The sequence below is a fragment of the Neoarius graeffei genome, chromosome 12 (assembly GCF_027579695.1).
Source record: "Neoarius graeffei isolate fNeoGra1 chromosome 12, fNeoGra1.pri, whole genome shotgun sequence".
Lineage (NCBI taxonomy): Eukaryota > Metazoa > Chordata > Actinopteri > Siluriformes > Ariidae > Neoarius > Neoarius graeffei.
Genome location: NC_083580.1, coordinates 34,565,121 through 34,583,464, shown reverse-complemented (window position 1 = coordinate 34,583,464; position 18,344 = coordinate 34,565,121). Strand labels below are relative to the sequence as shown.

General features: G+C 41.7%; 1 protein-coding gene across 3 annotated transcripts in view; it reads right to left on the bottom strand.

The window, feature by feature from the left end:
* The window catches only part of chm (CHM Rab escort protein), a 377,848-nt gene that overhangs the window by 245,088 nt on the left and 114,416 nt on the right, over positions 1 to 18,344 (bottom strand). The window lies entirely within an intron of this gene.

Here is an 18,344-nt window from a genome sequence, read left to right as displayed (position 1 = left end):
GCTCTGCCCCCCCACCAAATTAGGAAACGCATTACCAAGGCAATGACACACAACTGGCCGAGCTGACCAAAAGAGAAATATGTGTCAGATAACGGAATCCAGGGACACATGTCCGCCCGGGGGCATTTTGAGTTACTGACAGATTCAGAAAGTACAGTTTCTAAGCTTTCCAATGATGCCTTCCATGTGGAGATCTGACAATATTTGAAGAATGTGTGGCTTTTTGAAAGTGCATACCTCTTAAAACAGAAAAGGGAGAAAATCGCCCTCCAAGTTTTCCATCTCAGCTACTCTGGGTGCAGGGCGGGCACATAATGGTGCTCATCTGCATGACATTAAAGGGCTGATGACACGAACATGACTCTATGCAATTTCTTAAATAAACTATACAACATGGCAAACATGTTAGATTTCTGTTATAATTACGTGAAAAGAAGCTGTTGTTACACGAATATCCAACTTTTAATTGCACAGCGCAAGAAAACTGGGTCCGTGGCTCGCGGCCATGTTGTGACGTCAGCGGGAGAACACGCTGCGGTTCACTGGCTGTTCTACTCATAGACATCCTATGGTTCTACTCTGGTTCTACTCAATGGAAATGGCGCATGAAAACGCCGGTGAACTCTCTAGTGCTAGCTCTTCCTCTTCTGGGAGTCTAGAATTGTGTTGATCTCTTCCGAATAGAATCTATGATAGCCTACCCTCTTTACCCTTTGCCTCTCGTTGCTAGGCAGCAGTTACATGAAAGCCGCAAGCTTTCACAAGCAAATACATGACTGATATCACGCCGACTTTATGATTACATTTATGATTATCATGTAGAATCTATAGCTCTATGTACCTTTATCTTATGTCCTTTCACAACACATGTTCTGACAGGAGGACTGTCTTTGGATCCGGCATAGCTACTAGTCGACCCCCTCCGGAATACTGGCAGTGTTGCCAGATTGGGATTTTTCCCGCCCAGTTAAGCGGTTTCAAGTGCATTTTGGTGGGTTTTGAACATATTTTGGGCTGGAAAACTTCAGCAGTATCTGGCAACAGATACTGCTGACGTTTTCCAGCCCAAAATATGTTCAAAACCCACCAAAATGCACTTGAAACCGCTCAACTGGGCGGGAAAAATCCCAATCTGGCAACACTGTGTAGGCACTGCTGATGGTAGTAACACACGTTTGTGATGAACTGAACACCCAAGAGATTCTTTTAAGCTGGGAAGGGTGTCAAAACAATCCAAATCGAAGTGTTCAGAGCACAGGACGGATGTTGGTGAGGGCTCCCACTTGTCACGAGTGCGCCTGACTTGCTTCACCCACTTCGCATGCAGCTCGGGATCTCTGGGAAACTTGAATAAACTTACCCCATCCTTGTAGATTTTGGAGCAAAAGCCGGCAACACAACGCGAAGGCATAATAACTAATTTTATATATATATATATATATATATATATATAAAATGTATAATAATAATACTAATAATGACAAACTGAACACCTGTCACATCAACAATAAACTGGTAAGTTAGGAGGAAGGTTCTTTCGCTGACGTCATATAGCTCCTCCTCCTCCTCCGTCTCCTGGGTGCTGCAGCCCTGTCAAATTTGCCCAAATAGCCGCGTTTTTTATCATAACTTGTAAAATAGGCGCCTTCGTGAATTAATATATGGATCATCGGGAATTACTTTTTATGTTATAAAACATCACCAAAGATGTCAAAAACGTGTCACCAGCACTTTAAGGAAAGCTCTACCCCCTACGAGCTAGCACGATGCTACTTTCATGTAAACAAAGATCACCACGTCAATTCTCCTTCCATGCAAAGTATGCCCAACACAATTATGAAGTACAAAAATAAGTCTTAAAGTATACTTTAATGTTTTGTGGTTGAAAAATTACTCACACCGTAAGAAAGATAGCACGATGATAACAACTAACACAACGCTAGTTTCATGAAAAGCCTCGGTCACAACCGGCCGTACGTGCTCCTACGGCCGGTCTACATGCAAAAAACGCAAGAAACACACGGAAAGCGCGCATGAAACGCACGAGAGCGCGCGTGTGACGTGCTGATTTTCAAGCCGCAGACCGGCCGCAGAGGTTCTTTGTCATGTCAAACAAACTCTACGGGCGCTTACGTTTTTTTCAGGTTGCAAGACAAACATATGTCAACGCGTGTCTTTCTCCGTGAACAAAAAAAAACGCAGCGATTTGGGAAACGCCAAAAATCACACGGCCAAAAAATCGTGCGTCCGGTTGTGACCTAGGCTTAACCAAACCACAACACTCTCCGTTACATGCAAAAATAACCACACAGCCTTAGATTAATAAACTTACCCCATCAGAAAGAGAAACGTCGCCTTGCACACACCAATGCCTCCGATGGAATAATGTAGTCCTAGAACGGTCCGTGTATAATCCGATCATTCAAGTATTCCATTCAATCTGGAAAACGAGGTTGCGTTTTTTTTTTGCTAGAAATGGTGATCTCCGATGTAAATACCGAGTGTCTGTTTGCTTCGCGGTGTTTGCTCCTCTGCGCTCTGTTTAGTAACTCATTCCATAGTGAAATCACACGCCTGTATGCAGGTTAAGTAGCCATGCGCTCAACTCGGATCATACAGCTGATTCGCGGAAAAAAAACAAAAAACAAATGACTTAAATCTTCATGTGAATGGCCCATATGGTAATTTACCCACACCCCCCAGCAGGCTACAGTCCTGACAAAAACGAGACAATTTGCAACAAAAAATGTATGCTTTTCCAACAAAACAATCTATTATCTGAAATACTGATTGCATTCTTCAAGATCTCAATTTGCACATGATGGAAAAAAAAAATCACAAATTTAAAAAAAAAAAATGCTTCTTTTGCGATTATCTTGGATTCGTTTCGGCTGACATGTGTCCCTGGATTCGGTGAGGGGTCACAATTACAGGTTGTCTCAAGGTCCAAGGGGGGGTGGAACAGACATGTGAAGATTGCAGTGTCCAGATCAATGTTCAAGTCCTCCAGGAAGGGTTGTATGCGTATTCCAAAAGGTCTGATAAACCTAGGTTTAGCTTCATAAAACTGCAAAAACTGGGGGTGAAAGACAGCACAGTAAGCAGGATTATTTTTGTTTGCTTTGAGTTTGATTGCATACTGTAGAGCAAGTTTTAAGCGCCTTAACTGAAGGGGGGGGGGGGGGTTCTCTTGCCTCCACATACAGGCTCTGAACTGGTGAGGTTCTGAAGGCTCCCAAGACCAGTCTTAAGCCTTGATGATGCACAGTGTCCAGTGTCTGGATGTATGATTTCCTTGCTGATCCGTAGACAATGCTCCCATAGTCCAAACGGGACCTCACTAGTGCTCTGTAAAGACGCAGCAGCACAGTCCACTCTGCTCCCCACTTTGTCTTTGATAGAACTTTTAAAATATCCAAAGTTTTAAAACATCTCTTCTTGAGACATTTCATGTGTGGAATGAAGGATAATTTATCAAAGGTAAGTCCAAGAAATTTAACTTCTTTCACCACTTGGATTGGTGCACCATCCATGTAGAGCACAGGATCATGATGTAATGATCTAAGTTGACAAAAATGAGTACAGACAGTTTTAGATTTAGAAAACTTGAAGCCATTTTGAATCGACCAAGTACTGATCTTGTTTATGCATAATTGGAGTTGTTTCTCAATTGTATTCATATATTTTCCTCTGTAGCAGATACAGAGGTCATCGACATAAAGGCTGCAAAACAAATGTGGGCTGATTGCTTGTACAATACTATTGATTTTGACACTGAATAGAGTGACAGAGAGAATGCTGCCTTGAGGGACTCCTAGCTCTTGAAAATGTGGAGTTGAAAAAGTAGCACCCAGTTGGACCTGGAAACGTCTGTTGGACAAAAAGTTTGAGATAAAAATGGGCAGATGGCCTCTGAATCCCATGCAGTACAGATCCTTTAGAATACCATATTTCCACATTGTATCGTAGGCTTTTTCAAGGTAAAAAAAAACTGCTACCACATGTTTTTTCCTGATGAATCCATCACGTATAAAGGACTCCAGTCGAATAAGGTGGTCCCCTGTACTCTTCCCCTTCCTGAAGCCACATTGATATTCAGTCAGATGTCCTGCTGTTTCAAGCATCCAAACTAGTCTATTATTCACCATACTTTCCATGGTTTTACATAAACAACTAGTTAAGGCTATTGGACCGTAGTTTGTGGGGTCAGTGTGATCTTTGCCTGGTTTGGGAATGGGGATAATAAATGCTTCCTGCCAAGATGGTGGAACATTTCCTGATTCCCAGATCGCATTAAATATTGTCAAGAGATGGACTAATGCACTGGATGGCAGGTTTTTTAAGAACTGATAGTGAATTGCATCAGGGCCCACTGCAGTATCATGGGAGTTTCTTATGGAGCAGAGAAGTTCATCCATTGAGAAAGGCTGATTGTACGGTTCTGAATTATCTGACAGGAAATTCAAGTCCTTTCCCTCCTCTTTCCTGCGCAGAGCTTGAAATTCAGGTTGACAATTTTCCACAGAGGAGTTCTTTTCAAACGTTTCAGCAAGTTTATCAACAATGTCCTGCTTTGTTGTCAGAAGACCTTCTTGACATTTCAAGTGCTGAACTTGTGAGGTTCCACCTTTTGCCTTCATCTTTTTAATAAAACTCCACACCTTTTTAGAGGATGCATCGGATGCAAGACTGGAAACATATTGTCTCCAGCTTTGTGCTTTAGACTCATTGATAGTCCTACGTGCTTGAGCTCGGCAGATTTTCAATCTGGTGAGATTTTCTGTTGTTGGATGTTTGTTAAAAATTCTCTCTGCTTTCTTCCAGGAGTCAATGGCCTTTTTGCAGTTGTCATTAAACCATGGGTTGGACTTACAGTGGGGCTTTCCTGAGGTCTTGGGGACAGTTTCCTCCGCAAATGCTATCAATGTTTCAGTGAAATACTCAACAGGATTTTCAATATTTTGGGGTAAGTGACCGAGTTGGGCGTCACAAAGGTGTTGGAAGACATTCCAGTTAGCTTTTTTAAGTTGCCATCTAGGAGGTCTTAACTGTATATCCGCTTCAGTAGATATCATGATCAAGGGGAAATGATTGCTCCCACAAAGGTCATCCAAAGGTTGCCAAGAGAAGTCAAGCAAGATGTCAGGATCACATAAATCAATTGCTGAGTAAGTACCATGGCCTGGATGTAAATAGGTAGAAGATTTATCATTCCACAGGCATAAGTCATTTTTAGAGATAAAATCTTCCAGAGTCTTGCCTTTAGCGTTTGAATGATTCCCACCCCATGCAGGGTTATGTGCATTAAAGTCCCCAAAGAGGAGGTATGGGGTAGGCAGTTGGTCAGTTAAGTCATCCAGGTCGTGCAAAGTTAGTGACATCAGGAGGAATATAGATGGAGCACAAAGTAACTACTTTATGAAGTGTTATACGGACTGCCACCACTTGCAGATGAGTAGTAATTACAAGGTGGCTGTGAATTATGTCGTTCCATACCAGGACAGCTGTCCCACCTGAAGGACAATGAACATTTGGGCCATAGGCATTAAACATTGTATAATTTTTTTAAGGACATAATATTATTTGGCGATAGGTGAGTTTCTTGAAGACAGAAGACTAGAGGATTGAAAAGAGCAGCTAATCACTGCAGTTCAAAGAAGTTTGCTTTAAAACCACGACAGTTCCATTGAATAATATGGTTAGCTATTGTCATGTGGGTAGAACAGGAACAGGGCCCTTGTTCCTACTTTTGGGGGAGGAGCTTCGGCTACGAGGAGTTGAGGGTTCCTTCATTTCCACATCCTTATAGTTTCCAATCCTATGTTCTTGAATTGATTTAGACTGAGAAGTAGTCTTTGTCGATTTCTTTTTCTCTTTTGATGGTTGGGAAGGTTCAATCATGACAGATGTTTGACTGGCAGAAGACTGGGAATTCATGTTTTTGTTTTTATTGGAAGTTGAAGATGTTTTGTTTCCACTAAACAATTGCAGCTTATCTTTGTTCAGCCAGGTAAAGTCTGTTTGACAATCAGTTGACTTCATAGGGGGTTTCGCAATAGAAGCAAAAGATTGCTGGAACTCATACAAGGAAAATCCTTCCACCTGTTTCCTTGCCTGTGGATAGCTTATTTTCTTAGTGACCCTAATCCTTTGAATTTCTTTCTCTTTAATCCATACAGGGCAGTCCTTTGATGAGGCTGGATGGTTCCCTTGGCAGTTGCAGCATTTTTGTGGTCTTGTACAGATTAGTTCGTGCCCATCTTCTCCACAGGTACAGCAAACTGATTTATTTTTGCAACTAGCAGAGCCATGGCCAAATTTTTGGCAATTGAAGCATCTCAAAGGGTTAGGGATGTATTTATCCACCTGCACACTTAAGTATCCGATTAGGATTCTTTCAGGATGGTCATGTAGATTGAAGGTCAAGATGTAGGTACCAGTTTTTATGATTTTATCATCCCTTTTCAAGGTAATTCTTCTTACATGAGTCACGCCTTGCTCTTTCAATTCAGTAGCTATGTCAGCTTTTTCTATATCATGGAGGTCTCTAGTGCGGATTACTCCTTTGCAGCTATTCAGATGGGGGTGAGGGAAGGTCCGCATAGGTACTCCTGCTAAACTATTACAGTGTAATAAATTGTCTGCATGAGACTTTCTTGAACATTCAACTAAAATCTGACCAGATTGCAGTTTCTTAACATCTTTAATAGTCCCCACTATTCCTGAGATTCCTTTCTGAATCGCAAAAGGGGACAATTTAGCGAGGGGTATGTCTGGTGTTGCAGATTACAGAACTATAAATTTGGGCCAGTTATTTATTTTAGGGGGGTATATCAATGCCATTTCAGAGACGTCATCCAAGTCTTGATCCATGAATCTTCTCTTATTGGGTTGATTAGTAGCCATATTTGTGGATAAAAATTCATCATCTCTGCTCCTCACCCACCTCGGAGCCCAACTAGGGGATGCACAGAGCTGCGGTTCTCCTCCAGATATGCATCAAGGATACAGGGATGGTATACTTGAGCAATTTAAACAAAAATGTTCATATCACTCGATTGACCCTCAGCCAAAGTCTTTAAGGAAAAATAAAAGACTTGGACAAGCCGATTGATTGGATCGGGCCCTTCCAACCTCCCGTCTAAGTGAAGTAGGAGCCAAAGCACTGTGTTGGACTTGTGGGAGCCGCAGCCAGCCACATTCCTCAAGTACCAGGCAATCGTCTTCCACTGACACGGGTAGCAACTTACAGCAAACAAGTCGCCCCATTTGTCGCCTCTTATGATCAGCAAGGGGGTGCTAGGGACCTATTCTACCCCGGGTCCCCACGGGGGGCCTTCAGATCAGATGTACAAGCCTACAAGTATAGCCAGAGCTCATCGTGGACTTCAGGAGGAATGCTGACACACACACACACACACACACACACATATCAATGGTGCAGCAGTGGAGTGTGTGACCAGCTTCAAATTCCTGGGAATCCACATCTCGCAGGACCTCACCTGGACAACCAACTGCTCCAACCTACTCAAGAAAGCTCACCAGCATCTCTTTCTTGAGGACTCTGAAGAAAAAACATCTCTCTTCGGACATCCTGGTGAACTACCACTGTACCATCGAGAGCATTCTAACCAACTTTATTACAGTCTGGTATGGGAACTGCTCTGTTTCGGACCGGAAGGCACTGCAGAAGGTGGTGAAAAATCGCCCAGCGTGTCGTGGGAGCCTCACTTCCTGCTATTGAGGACATCTACAGGAAGCAATGTCTCAGGAAAGCCATAAACATCAACAAAGACTCCTGCCACCCAGCACACAAACTGATCACTCTCCTGCCCTCTGGAAGGCACTACAGGAGCCTTCGGACCAAAACAACCAGGTTCAGGAACAGTATTTTTCCTTCAGCTGTCTCACTACTGAACTCCGCTTCCCCGCCCCCCCAAAAAAATATTTTTCAGGGAAGACCCTGCTTATTTCAGCAAAACAATGCCAAACCACTTTCTGCACATATTAAAACTGCATGGCTCTGTAGTAAGGCCCTGTCCACACGGCAACGGATTCAGGTGAATCTGATAAAATTGCTTATCGTTTCGGCCTGGCGTCCACATGGCACCGGCGTTTTGGGTGCCCCAAAACGAAATCTTTTGAGAACGGGTTCCAGAGTGGAAAAATCTGGCAACGGCCCCATTGCGAAGTCGTCTGGATGAGTAGAACGGATTTGTTTACGATGATGTCACAACCACATGACTGTCAGTGCTTCACGCTGGGTAGAAGTGTAACGAACTCGATGCGAGTTGTCAACAAATCCTATAACTTGGTTCATGAAACGCGCTTACAAAATATTTTCACTGTGAATATTTATTGTGTAATGGTGCAGAGAGAGTGTGAGAGAATAGCCCTTAGGGCAGAGTCTTTAGTCCAAACACTGTGGAAGTACTGAGTATAACCAAACCGCGCACCGCCCGTGTGCTTTCCAAAAACAAATACAATCCCGCCAGCAAAAATAAGAAAAAAAAGAAAAGGCGCGATCTCACCTCTTCAGATGTTGGTTTAAGTCCGACAATACATTCCTCAAAAAGGGCGTAGAAGAACAAAGTAATCCATCAACGTGTAGCATTCAATTTATTCCGGACCATTAAAGAATTCTGGAGGATATCAGAATGTTGGCGTACCGGCTTCCATCTACCCCCATTCATTCCTCTTTCTGCGTCTTTCGTTTTATGCTACTGATTAATAATCAAAACTTTGTGGCTGATGCTACAGAAGAAGGGGTTTATGCGCATGCGTCTACTTCTATTGTTCTGGTGTCTCCGATGGGACCGTCTTACAGCGCACGTAGAGGTGTGGCATGTGTATTGCATCGTTTTCAGCAAGCGTTGCGTTGCCATATGAACCTAATATTTTACTGATCCGTTGCCCATGTGGACGCGATATTTAAAAAATAAAAAATAAAAAAATCTCGTTGCCGTTGTCGTGTGGATGTAGCCTAAGAGTCCAGGTCCTGAGCTGGCTTGCCTACAGTCCAGAACTGTCACCTGTTGGAAACATTTGGTGCATTATGAAATGGAAAAATAAGACAAAGGAGCATCTGAATCCTATATTGGGCAAGAATGGGACAGTTCGCTTTCAAAACTACAGCTCCTCAGTTCCCAAACGACTACAGAGTGCTGTTAAAAGTAGAGGTGATGCAACACAGTGATAAACATGCCCTTGTCCCAACTTTTTTGAAATGTGTTGCTGACATTACATTCAAAATGAGCATATATTTTTCAAAAAAACATCTCAGTTTCAACATTTGATATGTTGTCTTTGTACCATTTTCAGTGAAATATAGTTTCCATGATTTACAAATTATTGCATTCTGGTTTTGACAGTTGACACAACATCCCAACTTTAAGAATTTGGGTTGTACTATTTTCAATGAAACGTATGGTTTCCCTGATTTGCAAATATCATTGCATTATTTTTACAACCCCAAATCAGAAAAAGTTGGGGCAGTGTGATTTTGAAATTAAAACTAAAAACAAGGATTTGTAAATAATCTTTGACCTGTATTGCATTCAAAACAACATGGCAGCAAATTATTTGATGTTTTACCTCATGAATGTTATTGCTTTTTCAAAATAAGTTTCAATTTTCGAATAAATTACAATTTTCATTCTTGCAACACATTTAAAAAAAAAAAGGGAGTTGGAATGGTAAAGCATTTGCCACTTGGTAATGTTGCAAGATATTTAGGGATTGAAGACACCAAATGGTGAAGGTGTTCTAGGTGTCATTTTGTCCCATTCTTCCTGCAAACAGGCCTTAACAGGCATGACAAACCCTGGCTTTTGGACTTGTTGCTGGTAATGGTCTTGGTCCTTTTTGTCTTTGGTCTGGAGCACGATGTCCACAAAAGTCCTGGAATGGTGATTTGTCTGACCACAATACATGTTTCTACTGTGTGATGGTCCATCCCAGATGCCTCAGAGCCCAGAGAAGTCAGCAGTGCTTCTACACAGTAAACATAAGGCTTCCTTTTTACACACTCAATTTTTAACTCCTGTTTGTGGATGTAACTCCATAGTGTAGTGTTTGACAGAGGTTTGCCAAAGTAATTATGAGCCCATGTAGTTATATCAGCTGGAGATGAATGATTGCTCTTGATGCAGTGCCGAGGAATTACAGATCACAGGTGTTCAGCTTAGGCTTGTACCCTTGCCCTTTACACACTGAAATTCCTCCAGATTCCTTGAATCATTTAATGAGGATGATGTATCCACATTCCTTCCTATCTTTCTTTGAGGAACATTTTATTTAAAACATTTTGGTAATTTTCTCATGCATTTGACAAAATGGAGATCCTTGGCCCATTTTTGCTCCTCAAAGCATAGGATACTGACTTTGTACCAAATCATGATTACAAATCACTTGTTGACATCACCTGTTTGAAATCACATCATTATTTGTCATTATTTTAATTGTTTTACTTCATTACAAACCCTAAATTTCCATGTCCCATTTTTTTCCCCTCAGAATATGCTCCAGGTCTGAAACTCAGGAATGGATGTATATTCACAAATCAATTGAAGTTCACTAGATCCATGGTTCTCAACCAGTGGGGCCCATCCCCCCGGGGGGGGGGGGGGGGGGGGCACGGACACTCTCCCAGGGTTGGGGGCGAGTAGGCTAGGATGGGGGGGGGGGAATCAGGAAAAATCATTTAAAGAAAAAAAAAAATCACAAAAATTCCCATGTCGAAAATGCAAGTGGTTGGACTACTATAAACACAGAAACAAATCAACCACACAGTTTCATTTCAAATTTACCAATACAGGGGGTAGTATTTTGAGCCTGTGACGCGATGTCATGTAACTGCTAGTATATAAGCGTCTACACACGCGTTGAGCTTCATTTCACTCTAGTCTAGTCTCTTGCAAAGTTCGCTTGTGCCAGCTCGTGCTAGTCTATCTGTTTTCAGTGTTGATATCGATCTACTTTAGGCCTTTACTTCAAACCCAAACAGTCTTTTTAAAGACTAATACCACAAAAAGTATTTTTAAAGACTATCCCAATCTCAGCCCTAGCTATTTTTTAACTGCGAAGCATGCACTTAGCTAATAGGGTAAGCCTCTGCCTTTTTCACTGTGTTGCAACACATACGACACACGCGACTAAGACAATCACACACTCACTCACTCAGGACAACAATCTTAAGTCTTCAAATAAAATTGGCATTGCCTGCAAAATTGTTAAAGCACTTGCATTAAAGAATGTGCATAAGTCCCATCTGATTAGTCCCCGATACTTGTCTCTTAACATAGCCACACATCCAAATTATAATTAACAAAAATGGAGAGATTTCTAGTGAGGACCAACAAGGCAACCAACGCACCACCAGCTGCAAAAAAGCTTCAAAGGCATGATGAAGCATACCTGCAGTTTGGATTTACAGTCACGGCTGATCTGAGACCTCAGTGTGTCGTGTGTGCCGAGGTGCTAGCAAACGACAGCATGAAGCCCTGCAAACTTAAAAGGCACCTCGAAACAAAACATGCTGCTACTAAAGATAAACCGGCAGAATATTTTAAAAGAAAGCTTGATGGCCTCCATCAGCAACAGGCAGCCATTTCAGTGCACAGCACTGTGTCTAAACAGTGTTTGGAGGCATCGTATGTAGTGGCCAAAAGAATAGCTAAACTGGGTAAACCGCATACAATTGCCAAGACTCTCATTTTGCCGGCCGCACAAGACATGTGCAGAATAATGATAGGAGATAGTGCAGCAGCCAAACTCGGTGCAGTACCACTGTCCAATGACACAGTCGCTAGGAGGATTTCAGACATGTCTAATGACATCAGAGAGCAACTCAGAGTTCATAAAACAGAATCTTTACTACGCGCTGCAGCTGGACGAATCCACTGATATTGCTAGGCAAGGAGCTGTGCCTGCCCATGTCAGGTATCCGCGTGACAAGGCGATTGAGGAGGAGGTCCTGTTTTGCTGGCCTCTTCAGTTGCACACTACAGGAGAAGCCATCTTCAAATGTCCTTGATATTTTTATCCATGAAAACAGTTTGGCTTGGGATTGATGCGTCGGCCTATGCACGGATGGTGCATGGGCAATGACGGGCCACGAGCATGGCCTAGTTGCTCGTGTTCAGCAAGTAGCTCCACTTGTGAAATGGACACATTGTATGGTCCATTGCGAAGCATTAGCTGCTAAAAAAATGCCGGTTCTCTTTGACTCCGTGCTAAACCAATCCATGAAAATGACAAATCTAATCAAATCACGGCTGCTAAACTCTCGCTTGTTTGGGGTCTTCTGCCAGGAGATGGGGTCAGGGCACAAACAGCTGCTTCTGCACACTGAAGTTTGCTGGCTCTCCAGGAGGCGGGTGTTGCAGAGGTTGTATGAGCTGCGAGAAGAGGTGAAGTGTTTTTTGACAGAAATCAAATCAGATCTGGCAAAGCATTTGGATGACACTATGTGGCTTGCATCTCTGTCCTATTTGGTCAACATATTTGACCATTTGAATGGCCTCAACCTGTCTCTGCAAGGCCGCAAAACTCATATTTTGCTCCTCGCAGACAGAGTGGACGCCTTCACACAAAAAATTGACCTCTGGCATGGCCACATCAGTTGAGGGAACTGCGACATGTTCCCCAGCCTTGCAGACTTTATCACTGATGCAGGCACGTCACACGATTTCTCCTCTCTATTTCAATCAGCGTCTGAGCACCTGTCTGCAATGAGAAAAGAATTTGCGACATACTTTACGATAGAGGATTATCGCTCTTTTGCGTGGGTTCAAGATCCATTTGTGTGCACAGCAAACGAGCTGTCAACTGATATGCAGGAACAGCTTATTGAGCTGAAGAGTGACAGTAGGCTGAAGGAACTTTTTAGCTCCTGCCCTCTTTTGTCATTCTGGGCAGCATTGATGCAGGAATACCCTCAACTCTGTGACATCGCCTTGAAGATTCTCCTCCCTTTCGCGTCCACATATTTGTGTGAGGCAGGATTCTCAAAAACGACTGCACTCAAAACAAAATACCGCAATCGTGCACAAATCGAGGATAATTTGAGGCTATGCTTATCAGACATTGCACCAAGAACTGAGGATCTTTGCAAGGCAAAGCAGGCTCAGGTCTCACATTAACATCACCTACCTGCAAGCTTCTGTAAAACATGCAGATGATATGCCTATTATTAGGCCTATTAATAATAACAATAATAAAGCATAAATTCATATCAGAGGTCTAGTGTCAATTCCCAGTTATAACAGTAGCCTAGTAATGATAATAGGCCTACTGATAATAATAATAATAATAACAACAACAACAAAACATGTAACCTCAATTATATAGCTATAGCCTAGTAATGATAATAGGCCTACCACTACTCATAATAATAGTAATAATAATAATAATAATAATGCCTGCAAGCTCACATTAGAAGTCTGATGCTACTTCCAGTTACAACAATAGCCTAGGTCTACCTACCACTTCTGATAATAATAATAATATGGGCCTAAAAATGATGGATGGATGGATGGATGGACGGACGGACGGACGGACGGACGGATGGACGGACGGACACACACACACAAACAAAACCCCGATCCCAAAAAAGTTGGGACAAAGTACAAATTGTAAATAAAAACGGAATGCAATAATTTAAATTTCTCAAAAACTGATATTGTATTCACAATAGAACATAGACAACATATCAAATGTCGAAAGTGAGACATTTTGAAATTTCATGCCAAATATTGGCTCATTTGAAATTTCATGACAGCAACACATCTCAAAAAAGTTGGGACAGGGGCAATAAGAGGCTGGAAAAGTTAAAGGTACAAAAAAGGAACAGCTGGAGGACCAAATTGCAACTCATTAGGTCAATTGGCAATTGGTCATTAACATGACTGGGTATAAAAAGAGCATCTTGGAGTGGCAGCGGCTCTCAGAAATAAAGATGGGAAGAGGATCACCAATCCCCCTAATTCTGCGCCGACAAATAGTGGAGCAATATCAGAAAGGAGTTCAACAGTGTAAAATTGCAAAGAGTTTGAACATATCATCATCTACAGTGCATATCATCATCAAAAGATTCAGAGAATCTGGAAGAATCTCTGTGCGTAAGGGTCACAGCCGGAAAACCATACTGGGTGCCCGTGATCTTTGGGCCCTTAGACAGCACTGCATCACATACAGGCATGCTTCTGTATTGGAAATCACAAAATGGGCTCAGGAATATTTCCAGAGAACATTATCTGTGAACACAATTCACCGTGCCATCTGCCGTTGCCAGCTAAAACACTATAGTTCAAAGAAGAAGCCGTATTTAAACATGATCCAGAAGCGCAGACATCTTCTCTGGGCCAAGGCTCATTTAAAATGGACTGTGGCAAAGTAGAAAACTGTTCTGTGGTCAGACGAATCAAAATTTGAAGTTCTTTATGGAAATCAGGAACGCCGTGTCATTCGGACTAAAGAGGAGAAGAACGACCCAAGTTGTTATCAGCGCTCAGTTCAGAAGCCTGCATCTCTGATGGTATGGGGTTGCATTAGTGCGTGTGGCATGGGCAGCTTACACATCTGGAAAGACACCATCAATGCTGAAAGGTATATCCAGGTTCTAGAGCAATACATGCTCCCATCCAGATGACGTCTCTTTCAGGGAAGACCTTGCATTTTCCAACATGACAATGCCAAACCACATACTGCATCACTTACAGCATCATGGCTGCGTAGAAGAAGGGTCCGGGTACTGAACTGGCCAGCCTGCAGTCCAGATCTTTCACCCATAGAAAACATTTGGCGCATCATAAAATGGAAGCTACGACAAAAAAGACCTAAGACAGTTGAGCAACTAGAATCCTACATTAGACAAGAATGGGTTAACATTCCTATCCCTAAACTTGAGCAACTTGTCTCCTCAGTCCCCAGACGTTTACAGACTGTTGTAAAGAGAAAAGGGGATGTCTCACAGTGGTAAACATGGCCTTGTCCCAACTTTGAGATGTGTTGTTGTCATGAAATTTAAAATCACCTAATTTTTCTCTTTAAATGATACATTTTCTCAGTTTAAACATTTGATATGTCATCTATGTTCTATTCTGAATAAAATATGGAATTTTGAAACTTCCACATCATTGCATTCCGTTTTTATTTACAATTTGTACTTTGTCCCAACTTTTTTGGAATCAGGGTTGTGTGTATAAATGTATACGTGTGTGTGTGTGTGTTATACACACACACACACACACACACACACACACACACACACACACACACACACACACACACACCCTGTGCACCATCAAGCTAAAGTAAACCACTTTAGTTTGAGCTTACTTAAGGTCATTTTAATACAGAATTATTCAAAAGCGGTATTACAACTCCCTTTACTTCAAAAGAAAACTTGATTTACAGTTGAACACAGTGTCAAGACTGCAATTAGGGGGTTGTTAGACCAAAAAATTTTTTCTACCCCCTCCAAAATATGGACATGATCTATCCAAGTATGGAAATACCAATATTTGGCCAACTGAAAAATGCTATCCCCCCTGTACATACCCTCTGAAGTTAATAACTCCTCCAAATATTGGAAGCATCCCAGAAGGGAACTCAGCCTGCTCTATGTACTCTACTACACCTAGTATCTTCTTAGCTTTTGACCATATTGCAACAGAAGCCATTATTTACCTGCAAGAATACAAATAATGACTATTTAATACATTGGGAGATATAATGCAGATATGAATCATTTGTGCATACTGGTTCTTAAAACTAAATTAGTAACCTTAAGTAATGATCCTCTGTGCTTAAAAATAGTTCATATTTGAGGTATTACTGAAGAGTGTGACATTCATCAATAACTTTCAAACTTGCTGAAAAAGAGCAGAATTACCATATGTTTAATTTACTTGAATGTAAGGTTACTTACCACTAAGCTTATTACCTTAAAATAATGATCATCTGCACTGAAAATGTTGTAGTCATACCTAGTGGCATACCTGAAGAGGTTCGCATTCATCGATAACTTTAAAACACATTTAAAAAAAAGCAGCATTCTAATATCAAACAGCACTGTAATGTATTTTGTCATATTGTAAGAATGGAAACTTTCAGAGGGTATGGGGGTTAGCAAGGTTCAATTTAATAAAATTTGACATTTTCCCACATAGATTGACCATCTCCATATTTCTAGGGGGGGTAAAACATGGAAAAGTCAAAATTCTTAAAATAACCCCCCCACACTGCAATGTACGCATTCTAGCCAGAGAAGACCGGTGGTTTGAAAGAGGAGTAAAAGAAGCAATCTTCGTCAACCTGAAACGACCATCACTAAACAGAGGAGGTGGTCTGAGACACCACGCATCAGCCACCTACAATGCAGTCCTTGGCTCACTTCCCAGAAACCTGAATATACATTCACAATCAAGACTCAGCTGACTTCAATGACTCGCATGATGGCAGAGAGCGCCAACGACCCACAGATCACCCGAATGACCCTCTAGGCTGCTAATACCATTCACACCTGGCCTCCAGTGACACCAACACCTACAGGATGACAAAGTGTCAATGACCCATGTGACCTCAACAACTCTCCTTTTGGTCCACCAGAGGTTAAATACCTGGAACTCCCTACTAATCAGACAGAACTGAAGCCTTTTGGATGAGAGGTGAAACGTCTTCAAGAATTTCAAACAAGTCCAGTTGCCTTCTCTAGCACCTGTGGTTTACAATGACCTGGATGACTGAGAAACTTCACAGAAACAGTGTTGAGAAGGCTCTTGGAACAACCAACAGTGAAGCAATTTGATTTTCTCATCAATTTACAAACAGAACACAGAATTACACCGCATTTTTCATTTGCTAGCCCAGGGGCTTTTCCAGGGGCTTGTATTTTTCAGGGAGATTGGCATCAATTGGTTAGGGAGGCTATATGTAACTTGACAAGATATCACTCACACGCATTCAAAGGTCATGACATCTTTATTAGCAATTTCTGCACTGCTCTTTTTAAATTTATGTCATTCACTTCAGTCTCTGTCTGTCTTTATGGGTGTTATCAACACCCATAAAGTCTCAGGAAACTGAGGCATGTCTCATTTGACTGAAATATCATTAGTAAAATTTATCATCAGTTTCATAAAATATATTTCTCACTCACATATCTCTCCTTTAGGACCACAAAGACACCAATTCTAAACTAGATTATGATATTACAACATTCAAAATCCCAGATGACATCCAAGTCAGTTGTTTTCTATTAATCTCTTACTTTTTTTGAGGGTAAAAATACCCAGGGCTATAGCCCTCAGTGATGGGGCCTAACAATGCCACAGCATTCACCACAGGAACTCAACATGCCATGCCACCCGAAACAGAGCCCTTCAGTCGCTTGCTGGCTGACAGCACTTTCAGGTTGTTTTTTTTTTAAACCAACTCCTGTATTACTGAAACTGTCCAATGTACTAGGGTACAGGAGGGGCTCTGAGTGAGCCTCCGCCGTGCCTGTTTCAGCCCTTAAATCATCTTCAGTGCTCAAAGAAGCCCGCCCAAAAACCTTCGTCATCTTTGACCGTGCCATTGTTTAGTTCACACAGAGATAATTACACCACCACACCAGGCTAATTAAGATGTGTTGCAATTGTTCACAAGCTTGGCACTCATTTGGTCATTATGTGTAATCAATTTTTATTAGTCACAAGCACATGCTCATTGTTTACACTCCAGCTTCCTACCATCTTCACTGCAGTTGGATTTTGGCAAACAGAGGGATTTCTAGAAAAGATGACATGATAATGACAAATACTGTATATTTGTCACTGTGACAACTGCAAGTAATTTTCTCTTTGTCACTGATGTTTATCAATGACAAGCGTGACGAGCTTGTAACGTTATCTAGCATAGCATTTTAAATAACGGATCAATCCAAATCACCCCACTGTGCTAGCAAACTTATGTTTTTAGGTCTATGTGGCTATAACGGCATTTCGATTGCCCTATATGTCCTGGATATACAGTATAGTGAATTGACAAAGAATCTTTGAATCTTGAATAAAACCCTTTGCAAGCAGTGAACAAACAAACATCATGAAACAACAATCCTCCAGGACCATGGTGCTGCATAAAACACAGGACTATGAGACTACACAGAACTAAAAGAGTACACAGACCTACACAGGACTACATAAAGTGCATGTGCTCATAGTAAGACAGTACTTATTAAACAGGGCAATAGTAAAAGTTTAAAAAAAAAAAAGGCAGCACACAATTCTAGTGTGATAAAGTGAGTTGCACTAACCAGAAACTAGCAGAGTTCTTGCACCATTCTGTGTTTATGTAAACAC